Genomic DNA, 14,173 nt, shown 5'->3' on the forward strand with positions numbered 1-14,173 from the left:
GCAACGGAATATGGCGTCTTCGCATATAAGTCGCAGAGTGACTTCTCGTGGCGGCTTTATCACATGAATTATCGCTGACGACCGCAGCGATGAGGCGACAGGCGACGTGGCGAGGAAGGGAGGCAGCATCTCGCGTGATTAAGAACACCAAAGAAAGCGAAAAGGAGCAAAAATACGGAACGATAACCCACGGGGGGTCGCGTTATTACTGGAAGCTACTGACGCAATGGAAATGAGCGATAGGCGTCGCAGGGGGTCCGTGTGGATCGTTGTTATTGCCGTTTTCCTCTTTGCCCGTTGCCCCTGCCTCCTACGAACGTACCCCGCATCGTCCCGGGACCCCCTATCGACCGATAAAGACTCGTCGCCTCTGAACCTCACTTTCTTCCATCGAGATCACGCAACGTGCGTAATGATTTCAGAATTATCATAGATCGACGTCAAGAGTCTCGCGTACTCGGTCTTTCCTGACGACGCCTGATGATGAAATTTCGATACCAAATTACCGCGTACTGCTGTTAATGCTGTTGGGAATGAAGACTTGTGAAGGAAAAGATGCAAATGTCACGAAATTTCTTTCGCGAACGTTATCGACACGATTAAATATAAGCTAACAATATCAAGAGAATATTTTAAATTAGCAAGTATTGTATAAGTTTCTGAAATGTATAAAGAGCAAAAAATTATTCAAGCATGGCACTATGTAAGATAACTTAATGCAACTTTAATGATACTCTAATCAATTTCAATTTTTAATATATTTATGTCCATTTTTTGTTGCATAAAATTACGTATTTTTTACTCTATTTCCTAATCAATAATATATATTAATATATAATAATAATTCGACGTTTCTTTTGCTGTTATTCTGATATTATATACTTTTTAGTATTGCGAAATCTATGACATCAATTTATCCCAAACGCATATATAATTGGACAATAACACAATGCAATAACACTTCGGTAATATCATTTACAAGATTTCCGTTAAAAAACGTATGTGCGTCATATGTAAGACATATTATCTGTGACACATGCCGCACGCGACATTAATCTACATCATAACTGTAACATGCAAAAATAAAGATATCAATCCTTGAAGAACAATGTTTATTGAATTTTTTTCTCGATATGCGTTTTCATCATTCCTAATGCGTAATAATATAAATTATATTAAATCTTAACCAATCAAATTATTATCTTTTAATATTAATAATACATTAAAATTGTGTTCTTGATTTATATTAAATTATTTTATTTATTTTTACTATTTTATTATTATTGTACTACAAGAATTACTTATTTTGCCATTTTTAAAAAAATTTTTTAAATCGTTAATATGTAGATGCACGATAAATTAATTTTATTAACAATTATATCTAATTGTATACGCAAACTAACGTTTCAAAAATGCGTTACGTCGTTTAATTTGCATAAGGAAAAACAGATACAAAAATGCAATGGTATTTGTGGATAAAAAATAAAAAGTAGTCTCGTATTTTTGATAACTCTTATCCGCGGTGTATGATAACTTTCAGTCTGAACATAATTAATCGTTTACTCTACACTATTCTCTTATATCGCGTGCTTTTTTTCACGTCTGCACTTGTATCTTCACGTCACGCCTTGACCCAAAGCATCGATATCGAATCCGTCTAGCGATTATGTGTAAGCAACGACCAATAAATTCCAGAAAATTTCGGATAAAAGCCGATATTTTTAAAGATAAAATAACTATATTTGTGCAATTATAATCATCTAATGCGCTATTTATTTACGTATTGATTAATTAAACTTCCTTTAAATTGTTCCTTGTCGAGGTTCTTCAACTAATAAGAAAAAAGTACAAAAATAATCCCAGACATAAAATTTATTTGCAGACAGAAATTGATCTGTAAAATAAATTAAAGGTAGTTCAAAAATGAAAAGTGAAACTATGTATCATATCGCTTTTTTATATGACAAACTAAATCTAAAGTCTAAATTAAAATGAAATTTAATTCATTTATTATATATTTTTTTTTAATTTTTAAGTTATAGAACAACATTTACTAATCTTGTAGCAGAATGTTGTCGCTTCTTCATAGACTTTAAGAAGCGAATGTAGGTCAATCGAATTCCAAGGAAGCCTTGGATTCACATTGAAATGGAAAGTTGGCAGAATTTTACCGTTCCGTATGCCCGGTGTAATTATTCCAAGAATGTTCGTCCGCGCAAACGATGATCATACAAATTCCAAAGAATCAAGACCCCTCTTTCCTCCTTCATTTCCTTCACTCCCCTCGTTCGAATCGTTCGCGTCCACTTTGCTTCGATCAAAAGTAGGTTACGGTTCTTGCCGTTTCCTCGTAAAACCCCCTACGTGCATACTAGCACACCTACTTTTATAAGGCCCACTCCGTGCCCACGTGCTTCCCCTCCTCCCCCTCGTGCAGTGTAGGCGCGCATTCGTAAGCGAATCCAGTGTGACGAGTCAGCACTGGCCAGGATTTCGACATAAATCCCGAGGTATTCCCTGATGTGGCTACCGCTAATCGGCCACAGCGTCATCGTCACTTCGATTGTCCTTGACGTTTAAATATAATTGTGGGTATGAAGAACTACGTATCCCATTGTATCTTCTCTTGCCATTGTTATCTCACCCTTACCATATATGACCAACCAGAGATTTCTTCAGATCATTCCCATGTTTTTTTTTTTTTAGAATATTCTTGAAAAAAAAAAGAAATATTCTTACCTGAAGGAAGTACCGTTCTTTTAAATTAGAATTATAATAAATACATATTTTTTTTAAGACATTTTATATCAAAAATAAAAATTATTATAGCTGATTAAATAATTATCTGATTATATTTCTTAAAAGTTATCCTTTTGCATCTACTAATTTACTAAGCTAATATCTTACTTTTTATCACTCACTCCACGCAAATTTTACCGGAGAACCGAGTGGCGCTCCCGGTGCGGCCCTATATTCCTAGTTTTTTCGTGAAGTGGAGCAAAGCGTAAATGTCGTAAATGCGTGTAACCGCTAGTCGTGTAGGTAAGTAGCGCGCGCATTATCTAACAAACCGCGGCTTACGCGAGAGCGAGAGCACACGAGAGTCGGGCGCTTCGCGATGAAAGGGAAATTCTGCCTTCTGCCCCGCTTCGCGAGATCACGATGCGATTCCGGTCGTTGATCCTAAGTATTCTCCCGCCCGTGGTAGGCGAGCGATCAGCTGCAGTTTACCCTCCCCGCGTGCGGCCGGCCAGCGCGGCGCGGCCGCGCGCTGCTGCTGTTGCTGCTACTACTACTCTCGGCTTCACCGCTCACCTTCACCTCGTCTCTTACTCAACGATCGCGCGCGGGCCCTCGAGTCTCTCTACCCCCGTTGCGTAATCGCCGCGCACAATCATTACCGAGTCGAATCGTCACTCGAGCGGAATAAGTGCGCACAGAACCGAACGAAGCTGGTGCGTAAAACGGCATACCGTCGTCCGGATGCAAAGTTCACGATGGTTCCAAATAAACACATGACATTTGGAGCAAATAACGAACGTCTTATTGGTCACGTTGAAGTAATTTTTGAAGAATAATTGTGAAAAACCATACTTGAAAAGTTTAATTTGTCAAAAAATACCGCTTAGGTAGAGAACTAAATATGTATAATAGCTGGACGTATATGCGCGATAAGATTTGATTGACATGTAAATTTCGTGTACTTTAAGTACATAAAATTATAATGTTAGAAGTAGTATTTTTTTCAAGTCGATTCAAGAATGCGCTCTAGAATTGCGTTATATGAATGAATTATCACGCGAAACAAAACGTGTTTAAAATATTTCACGTGACAGCAAACATTATATTATCTTTCGATTATCGATTTAAAAAACAGCTCTTCCTGTTTCTTGCAATTTTTAAAAATTGCATATGCAGCATGTTTGCTCGCCTATGCAGCTCAGGGTTAAGATCGCATCGATACCGGAAAGCAACGTCGGGGTCGTGCGCTTATCATGGCTCGTTTAAGTGCCAACTGTCAAGGACCCGGTCTTATCATTTTTCCGTGTATTAGGCCGCTCATTAGGCTCGCTTGTACCAACAAAAAATATCAATGTTTTCACGTTATGATATTTTTCGCGTATCTCCACTGCCGCCGACGTCGCCGTCGACGGTGGCAGTCGCATCCTTGCGCGGAATGAACGTTGAACTCCGGCGATGAGAAACGCAGCTTCTCGAAATCTTACGTTTCTCGTGAATCATCCGTCGCTTGAAGAGCCGATATTTAACCGATAGTAACCGATTGTTACTTGTTCTTTCTGGATAGTAACATTTATTTATGCCTGATTCCACCAACGTAGATTAATTTTAATCTCGGTTCAACTTACTCTTTATCTTTTTCTAGTAGAGATCTTTTTCTAGTTTTTTTTTAAGAATTAGAAAAAAATGAAGAGCAAGTTAAACCGAGATTAAAGTAAATCTACGTTAGTGGAATTGGGCATTAATAAAATAAAGCGAAACACGTCATTAAATAAAAGATATTTATAACGCGACTTTTTTAAGAAATTCAATTAAAATAATTGTAAAAGCGATAATTACTTTACGAAATATTATTTCTCTTTTTTTATATAAATTTTATGTAAATTTTATATAAAAATATATGAATAATATTACAAGCTTAATTTAAGCTGCATATTTTACACTTGAATCTAAAGATATCAGCATATTATAGTAGTATATTATAATAATTTATCATATCGTCTTCATATTTGAAAAAGCTGCTGACTAGAAAAGACTATAACCATATCAGCATAACTTTCAACTTTATCAGTCGAGAGTTAATCAACGTAAGAAAAGTGCTGATCTATTTTGCACAGAAAGAGAAAAAAACAACAGAGGGGTTGCATTTGAGCGTGACAAAAGTAACTGTAATATACGAAAACATGTTTTGATCCGTAATGCGGTCCACATGATATCGCCAATATATCAAATACTTTCTCGTTTGCTTTTTACACGATGCATTTCATGTTTTTCGTTGAGAGATCGTGATCCCCTTAAATAACATGTATTCAAGTTTGCTCGCTCTTCATTTAATTTCTATTATCTCTTCATTTGCTTTTCTATTCAACTCACAATTATCTCAGTTACGTTTGAACGTTCTAACAAGTAAATAGCATTATACATTATGTTAATATAATACATATTTAAATATTTATAAATGTATTTATTTAATACTTCCTCTAATAAATAAATAAGAAAAAATAGCTAAATATGTATAAAGTTATAAAACAATAAAAATAAATTTAGTAAATAAATTAATTAAATTTAGTTGCTAAGAAAAAAGAGAGAAAAATATTTTTTCTTTATATTATATATTTACATAAACTTATAATTTTAATTAAAAAAAATAACTTAAATAACAAAATAACTATTAAATAGTAAAACAAAATAACTAAACAATCAATGTAATAAGCTGAGCGGCAAAAACTGAATAACTAAAGATAATGTGTGTGATAAAAAACAAATTGCTCATCAAAGTTATGGAAGTTTGACCATTATTTAAGTATTATATTAATAGTAAGTAAACCAATTTTAAAATTTCAATTTAAGAAACAATATATTCTTTTTTCAACACAAATTTGCAGTTTGCAGTCAAGATGGATTTTAATCGCATAGTCATTAATCGCATCAATAATTAATGAAAAATTAAAAAAGAGATTGATGAAGATGATTTTATATGCGAAAATTCTCGTATTATCGAAATCTTGTATGATACCATCGACCTCACAATGACCTTTGAAACCCGATAAAAAATATATCTGATTTATCGAGCATTTTATAGTAGGTCGCGTGGGGTGCAACATCTCCGGGGATTCCATGGTATCTTTCCGAACTAATACGATATATTTAATGGATGCAAGATAAAAATTGATTTCAATTAAATAATCAATAAGATTATTGGCTATGATGATAATTACCTTGGATTCTGAATATTTCAACGTGTACACGGTACTGATTCGAGTATAGATTAATTAAACAAAGGATAACATAAAAAAACTATTTATAAAAATAATGATACACACGAATCGATTTTTAAAAGATAAACGCACAATTTACATAGATAAAAATACGATTTAACAAAATACTTATTAAGTTACAGTAAACATCTAAAAATATATCACAACATATAATTTTAATATTTGAGAATCAAAAGTAAGATTTTTCTAAACTCTATTAAAAACTTGAGAAAAGAAACAATTTTCTTGACGTAAAAAAATTCAAAACAAATTATTTTTTTTCTCGAATTACAAAATTTGTATTAAATTGTTCATTTTTAATAGAATAATTTAGAATGTTCCGCAATTATTGTTATATTCTACCAATTGATGATGATGATGATGATGATGATGATGATGATGATGATGATGATGACGACAAGGAAAGCGGACGGGTGTGACGGGGCGCTTCGTTATCGTTATCAGCGCGTTCTCCGCTGACAAACATTGGTTTAGTCGCCCCGCATGAAAATACACAATCATTATCATAGCGTACGAGAATAACGATGTTTATGGGTGGTACGATGGCTGCGTCAACCAATGGGATTCGTCGTTGCGATGCCTTACCCCCGTACACGTGACCCTTTAAACGGCTACTACGTCATTATCACGAGTGACCCCTTGAGGGCAAAATAATACGATATTTAATAACGCTTTGGCCGAAACATGCCAACATATTTTTTGCGCGCACGCTATCAAAATGTGACGTGCCCTCGATTATCTCGACGTGCCGTAAATCACCCGATACATGGACCGCCAGCTTCGCTTCCACGTGGCACGACGACTTATAGGGATGATTATAATGTTTTTCATCTACGTCTCACTTCGTGTTTTAAATTAACACTAATATTCATAAATTGAACGTAACTAGAAATACTTAATGTGTACATAAAAGATTTATTGCTAAGCAATCGTATTCATTGTGTGTCTATTTTGTAATTAAATTTTAATACAAAATATCGGATTTTAAATTAAATATTAAATTCAAATAAATTTATATAGCAAAATATATTTTCAAGAACATTAAAAGTAAAAAAAATTATGACATCTTAAGTATTTTTAAAATAATCAATATATTAGAGTTAATATCTCAGCTAAAAATAAGAAGAACTTATCAATTGAAAAATCTTTAGGAAAAGTTCCACTGAGCTATTTGGCTGAGCTATTCGGCTAGTAAAGTTGAAATATAAGAAGAGAAAATTAATTATAGATTTTATAGAATGATATGTAAAATAATTCTAAATATATTGTTATATATTACATGTTTTATATATATATATATATATATATATATATATAAATTATATGTACATATATGTAGTGAAAAATATAAATAAATAAAATAAAAAATATATATATATATTTATAATTATTTTAAGTACATGTCACCACATATATGTACATATAATTTTATCAAGAAAGCAAAATTTTATATAGAATAATAGTGCACATAACTAAATATTCTTAAATATTCTAAAATTCTTTATATTGTACTACTATACTATAATATAATGTTCTTAGGACGAAATGATTTATGACTGAATGATTTGTAATGACAGAAATTTAAAATAGAAATAGAAATAAAAATAGAAATGCCTTGTACACAGATGCCGCCATCGTACGAGACTGCTTTGAAATAAGAAGGCGAAGCCGGTAAAGTTGAAATCACGGAAAAGACTTGATATTTTAGTAATAAGTAATTTAAGTATTAAGTATTTTCAGTATTAAGTAAAAACAATAATAAAAAAAACTTTGTTAAATTCAAAAATTTATACTAATATTTTCTTTTCTATTTGTAATAAATTTAAATTGTATAATATATTATAAAATATATAAGAAAAAGTAAAACCATAAAAATAAAATAAGAAATTCTTTTACAATATTTAATTGTTTTAATTTGATATTATTTCTTAATTCTATAAAATCTCACTTTACAAATTAAATATTATTAAATTTTAATATCATCTTAGCCTTCTCAAGCGTAATTAAAATTTATATTTTATAATATAAATAATTTCTTTTATTTTTATATATCTCTCATTTTTTATTAACAATTATAGTTTATTAAATAATGCTTAATATTTCATGTTAACATCAAATAATTAAATTTTCCTTCCTATGAGATACAATAAGTTTCAATCACCAACAGTTGATCATGTCAATATCATGTTACGTCTAAATCTCTAAAGTCTGATATATATATATATATATATATATATATATATAAATACTTATCTACACAGATTTCTAACAATATTTTACCAATGCATATATACATATGTATAATCATCTTTATATTTTGAATATCCAATATTTTCAAATTACCGATCGAGTACAAGCATCGAGTACCGGTACTTCAAGCGTTCTCACAGTCGGACAAAGATAAATTCAACATTCTGGATTTAAATGTTATCCACTGCAGACAGATACTCGAGTTATGAAAGTAACGAAAAGATGGAGCGTAGAAAGTATATTCTACGAATCTTTATTAAAGTAATATCGACATAACTCTGCGTCTGGTATAGCGTAAATGTTTCCACTCGTTACCAAGGAAACTATTCTTTCAGGCATTTTCAGTGAGTTTTGTGCGGAGCAAGTCGTGACAAACGTCAAATATCATTTCTTTTGCTTGCAAAGGTAAAATTTATAAATAATTTTTCTAGCTCGATATATATTCATTTTTAATAAAACAAGTTTAACCAATGTTTTCGGTCCTCTCGCATTTTAATGCTCATGTTGAGATTATTATATTGATTATCATATTTATCATCGAAATTTTTGAAATATTATCCATAAATTTTTTTAAATTTTATTTAATTAAAAAACTCAAAATTATATTCTTCTTTTTATATCTCTCATAAGCTGTCATTAAAATGCAGAAATAATTTTTATATATTTTTATGTATGTGTATATGTAAAGCTATATGTATGAAACTAAACAAAGAAATTCACAATTAGTAATTTGAATTATTTTGTATTAGATTTATTATATTATACCTCTTAAAATAACATTATTTTTAACTTAAATTTTACTTTTTGTAAAATGAAAACCCAAAATTCTTGTAAGAGATCTTTCTATTAACAAATTGATCAATTTTATGACAAGTCAAGTGCATTGGATGTCATATATGTCATTGCAAAAAATTCGAGACGTTGACGTTACGCCCTTTTCGATTTGCGCGCATCATCAAACAGCATCATTACAAATATGGCAGAGCCAAAAGCGAATTTATCGACAACGATCGTATTTCTTATCGCAACTGCCGCAGGCGAACAAGTCCCACAGGTGAAATGATCAAAGTTTGCTAGGTGCTGCGCCACTCGTGCCTGTCCTCGTCAATTTACACGTAATATGTCACGTGGGAAGTACGGAATTGCTGCGGGGCGTCTTTGATCTTGCAGCTCGTTCCCTTCGGACCCCGCCGTGCCGCCTGTCCACCTTCCGAAAATCTACCCTCCGAGTCACGCGCCACGTATGCGCCAAGAAGGGGGTGGCAAAATCCAATTTTATTATTTGTACGCTTAGACGCAGTCAAATTACACGATTGTATAAGCGTAACGCGAAAATTTGCTCTTCCGAGCATATTTTGCAAGTAAAGTGCAGAATTTTCTCGTTTCCTACAAGAGGATATCGATTTGTATATCGAAATAGATGTATATTTTTATATAAATAAAAATAGGACATATGTTCTTTTAGCATAAGTTATAATATATATTATTCAATCACATATATATATTATTCAATCACATAAATATGTATATAATTATGATATATATTTTATACTTTTTATTTTTTGCACACATTTTTATATTTATTTTAACTTCTTGAATCCAAAAAATTAATAATAATTATAATAATAATAAAAATATACGCTATAATATTTTATTACATTATATTATATTATATTATTATTATATAATAATATTTATATTCTTAATAATATTTCATCTGAGGGAAAAATGTTACATACAAGAAAAATAGTAAAAAAATATAAAAAATCTGATTTGTATATTGTTTCTTTGTAGTTCTGACTTAATAAATTTAAAATATCTCTTAATAAAAACTTAAAAGCGCGTTATATGTCAAAAATTTCAATGCAACAAGAGTAGAAGAAAAAAACGAGAAGAATCGTAGAAAGGCATGACTTGCCGAGTCGTACTTGCAGTGGTCATAGATCACTCTATTGTACTAAAGGGGGTGTGTACACACATTATAACAGAAGCATAATGGCAAACGCCGAGTGTACACACAACGGGGATAGTGGCGACACAGAATGTGCGGTGTTTGGTCTCCATTAATTTTGGATCGACTGCAGGCCACCTATCTCTCTTTTTTTTTTATGAAGCCCATATGTCTGTCGTGCATCGCGTCCCCGCGCTCATTTGTCAGTTTGCAATCTGCCGCTCCGTTGCGATTTGATGGCGACAGTCAAAACACGTGAATGCGTTTTTCAACAAACAACAGACGCGCCGTAGTCCCGAATCTTGAAATTTCGAGTGTCAGCAAAAAAAAATGACATTTTCGTTGCACAAAATTGCGAGGACATATACGTTTCTCGTTTGTTCTTTTTATATTCTTGATTGTTAATCGTTCTATATAATAAACAAAATAAACAAAAACATAATAAACAATATATATATATATATATATATATATGTATGCACAAGTATATATTAGCATTCACGATAGACATATTTTAATATATTGTACATAATATTATTAATAGTACAGAAATATAAGTTTTTCGAGAAATAATTATCTTTACAATTATCTCAAATGTTATGTATGTTTATGACAAGATAATTATAGCGCGCATTAAATTATAGCGCGCTATTAATTTTATTTAATTCTAAAAAAATTATTTATTAAAAGATACATTGAGTCCTATGATAAATAATAATAAATTAGGAATGAAATTTTAGATCACTTTTAGCCATTTTCTTTAATTATACATATATACGTATATACATTTGATAATATACATTTTTTTAAAGTAACATACGCAAAATATTTTGAATAATGAGAGAATAAAATTATGTACTCCTCAATAAGTCAATGAAGCATCGAACCATATCATCATTACGCGGGCAAGAAATCGCGTAATGTATGAACAGTGACGTAGAAAATTGCGGTGCTATTCTACGAGGAGAGCCGAGGGGGAGTGGTGCGGCGAAGAACAGGGTTGGCAGAAAATGCCGAAAGGGCGAGAAGGGTGCAGGCATCCCCACGGCGCGTATAATATCAATGGATGATGGCTGGGTAGCGATGATCGCGTCACATTAGCAGTCGAGCGTTCTATGAGCCACTGCCACATCTCGCGGCTATATGTGTGCAGAGATCCATGGCACATATATGTGCGATATATATCCTAGTAGCGGCGATGTCACCCCAACGGCGCACGACGCCTTCAGATGTAAAATAAACGACACCTAATTATACGCGGGCCGTCTGCGTGAAAGGGCCGGCCGATCGGGAAGGACCCCGCAAGTGCGTGCGAAGGTGGCCGCCTGCCTAATGGGATTACAAAATTACAATTTAGATTGATCGCCCTGCACGACGATATTTATGGGCTGCGGGCGGGGGTGCTCGTGATATTTCGATATTGTTTCCGCCACATATTGATACCTCGCTACCGCGTTCAACTCCTCTCTCGCGCCAGACTAACGTCCGTAAAATTTATGACGAGTCTTTAAATGCAACTTCTTTTGTTTCGCCGACAATGGCAGTTTGTTTCACATCATTTCTATTGCAAATATCGATTAAACATTGAAAAATATATTAATTATCGTTTGTTTGCGGAAGTTTGATAAAATAGCTTCTAATAATGATAAGCTTTAGCTTCGATTAATTAAGTATCGATGCTTACTGTTAGACATTTTCTTTCCTTTGCTTTTGATGCACTTTAAGAAAAAGCGCAAATACTTTTTGTTACCAAATTTAATATTTCCTCGCGCATCCACACAAAAATCTCGCTATAGTGACGACTTCGACATCTGGCTGTAGCTTGTAATATATGGAGGTGTCTGCGTGACAACGCTCGTATTTTTTTCCCAGCTTCGTGGGCTGCCAAGGGGGTGGCTCGCCGTGGGTTGCGCTGGGCGATGATTAATTAGCGTTTGATGAATATGTATGAGAGAAAGGCGACCGCGACTCTGACGTATGTATACACGTATACCACGTACAAGTACGTGCATACATATGCGTTTACGCTATGTTGGTGGGCACATCCCTCGCGTTACAATAACGCCCAACCCCCTTTCGCATACCTCGTTTCAACCCCCATCCGCCGTCGCTCCGTGTTTCACCTCGACGGATTCTGCGAGTCCTCCGTGAGCTGTTTAACGATTCGTTCCCCATGCGAGGTAACGCCGGTTAACGTTGCACGATGATCTACGTCGTCTCTATAAATTTACGTGAAAAAAATCACATCACCGAACGGGAAGAAAAAATCGCTTAGAAAATATCGTTGTCGTATATTACAATAAGAGTTATTTCCAATTATTTAAATAATAACTACATTGAAAGATACGTCCGCTGTAATCCGGATAAAAAATTTAGCGAAATACTTTTTACATTAATATATAACTTTCACGAGTATTTATAAATACAATAATATATTTTTTTATTATCATTATATAAGTATAAAAATATTCAACATAATATATTATTTCTTTCAGAAAGAAAATTGTGATCATTTCAATTGAAAATTAGGGAGTATCGTGCTCTATGTTACGCATATGTTTGAATCGCATAGGTTTGAATTAAAAAGTTTCTATGTCACGATATGGATATTTCCAATCGAATAAGCATTCGATGGACGTTCGTTGGTGAGATACGCGTTGTTTTCACATCGAGGCGAAATATCAGGCGCGAGTAGCGGACGGGGGAGGGGGGGCGGGGGGGAACCGAGGGGTTTAGATTTCGCCAAAACGCGAAGCTGAAAGGCAGCGCGGCGCGCGGATTGTTCGCGCCGCGAGGAGAACAATGCAAACAATGGCCGGGACGTAGCGCTGCGGTGAGCCCGGGCTTACGCGGCGAATACAATTACATTATGAACCCGATTACCATTTAAATGGAAACAAACGTGAAATGCTAAAATACACCGGCAAGCCCGCCCGCGCGACGCACGAAACCACGCAAGCATCCCCCTCGATCATCGGTATGCAAATTGTGCACGAGCATTGTATACGGAATGTTCTGCACTTACCGAAAAATATTTCACGCACGGATTCTTTGATGAATGCAGATTCAAGTTTTTTCCTTAGCGATAATCTAAACTAATTCCATCTGTATCAAGTACAAAGATTTTTTTCTTTTCAAAGTAAAATCGCGGTCACGCGATATTTAATAAATTTAAATTAATTTATATTAATTTATCCATATATTTGCAAAAATAAATTATCATTGTATTAGCGATACAATTTTTTCAGTTGACTACCGCAAATAGACGCGACATTTTATTTGACAATCAGAGAAGAATAAGTTAGCTAGCGATGTGATATATTGTAAGATAGAACGCTTAATGTGACCTATCGGCACCCCGACTCTAATTATTATGCACTTAATTTCTTAATGAAGCGCATCGAGGGAGGGTCGTAGAAAACGGCGTGCTCGTGCACTGATTTCACGGGCCACCTGTCGCACCGATGCCTCATCCGCCCTATTCGTTTCGTCGCATCGGTCACGCAGGGTGTAAGACATTATTCTACACGGAGGGTAGCAAACTGTACCGAGGAAACTAGCTCTGACTTATCTGCTGTAATCGTGAATGGGAACTCTATTTTCGCTGTAATCTAATTTCTTACTACTCTATACGAATCATTTCTTTTACAATATTTTTTTCTATTAAAAAAAATAATTTATATATCTTCAGAAAGTAAAATAAAAGCTTTTAAAAGGCACAGATGCTTAAAATATCATGATTCCTTCAAAAGACAATAAATGTCCATAATCATATCTACACTGATAAAAGGCAGACATCAATAAATGATCACATGATTAACTGATACGGAATATGTAATTAATGTAAAATATCGTAATCGTAAAAAAACTCAAATTCATGTGTTTATTAGTACATACAATAAAAGCTGAGTCTACAATAGTTTTCGAGTGAAAGATTTTCGACTGAAGAATTTAG

The 14,173-nt window shown here is 33.6% G+C and overlaps 1 long non-coding RNA gene across 1 annotated transcript; it reads right to left on the reverse strand.

The window, feature by feature from the left end:
* Nucleotides 1-1,996: 1,996 nt before the first annotated feature.
* LOC112552488 (uncharacterized) lies at nt 1,997-3,288 on the reverse strand. The gene is made up of 2 exons (XR_003096646.2): nt 2,908-3,288; nt 1,997-2,712 (listed from the first exon to the last, which is right to left on the reverse strand). It is a non-coding gene; the product is annotated as an uncharacterized LOC112552488 (long non-coding RNA).
* Between the last annotated feature and the right edge of the window lie 10,885 nt (nt 3,289-14,173).

The sequence above is a fragment of the Pogonomyrmex barbatus genome, unplaced genomic scaffold, assembly GCF_055798465.1.
Source record: "Pogonomyrmex barbatus isolate J1 unplaced genomic scaffold, ASM5579846v1 scaffold1, whole genome shotgun sequence".
In the NCBI taxonomy this organism is placed as follows: domain Eukaryota; kingdom Metazoa; phylum Arthropoda; class Insecta; order Hymenoptera; family Formicidae; genus Pogonomyrmex; species Pogonomyrmex barbatus.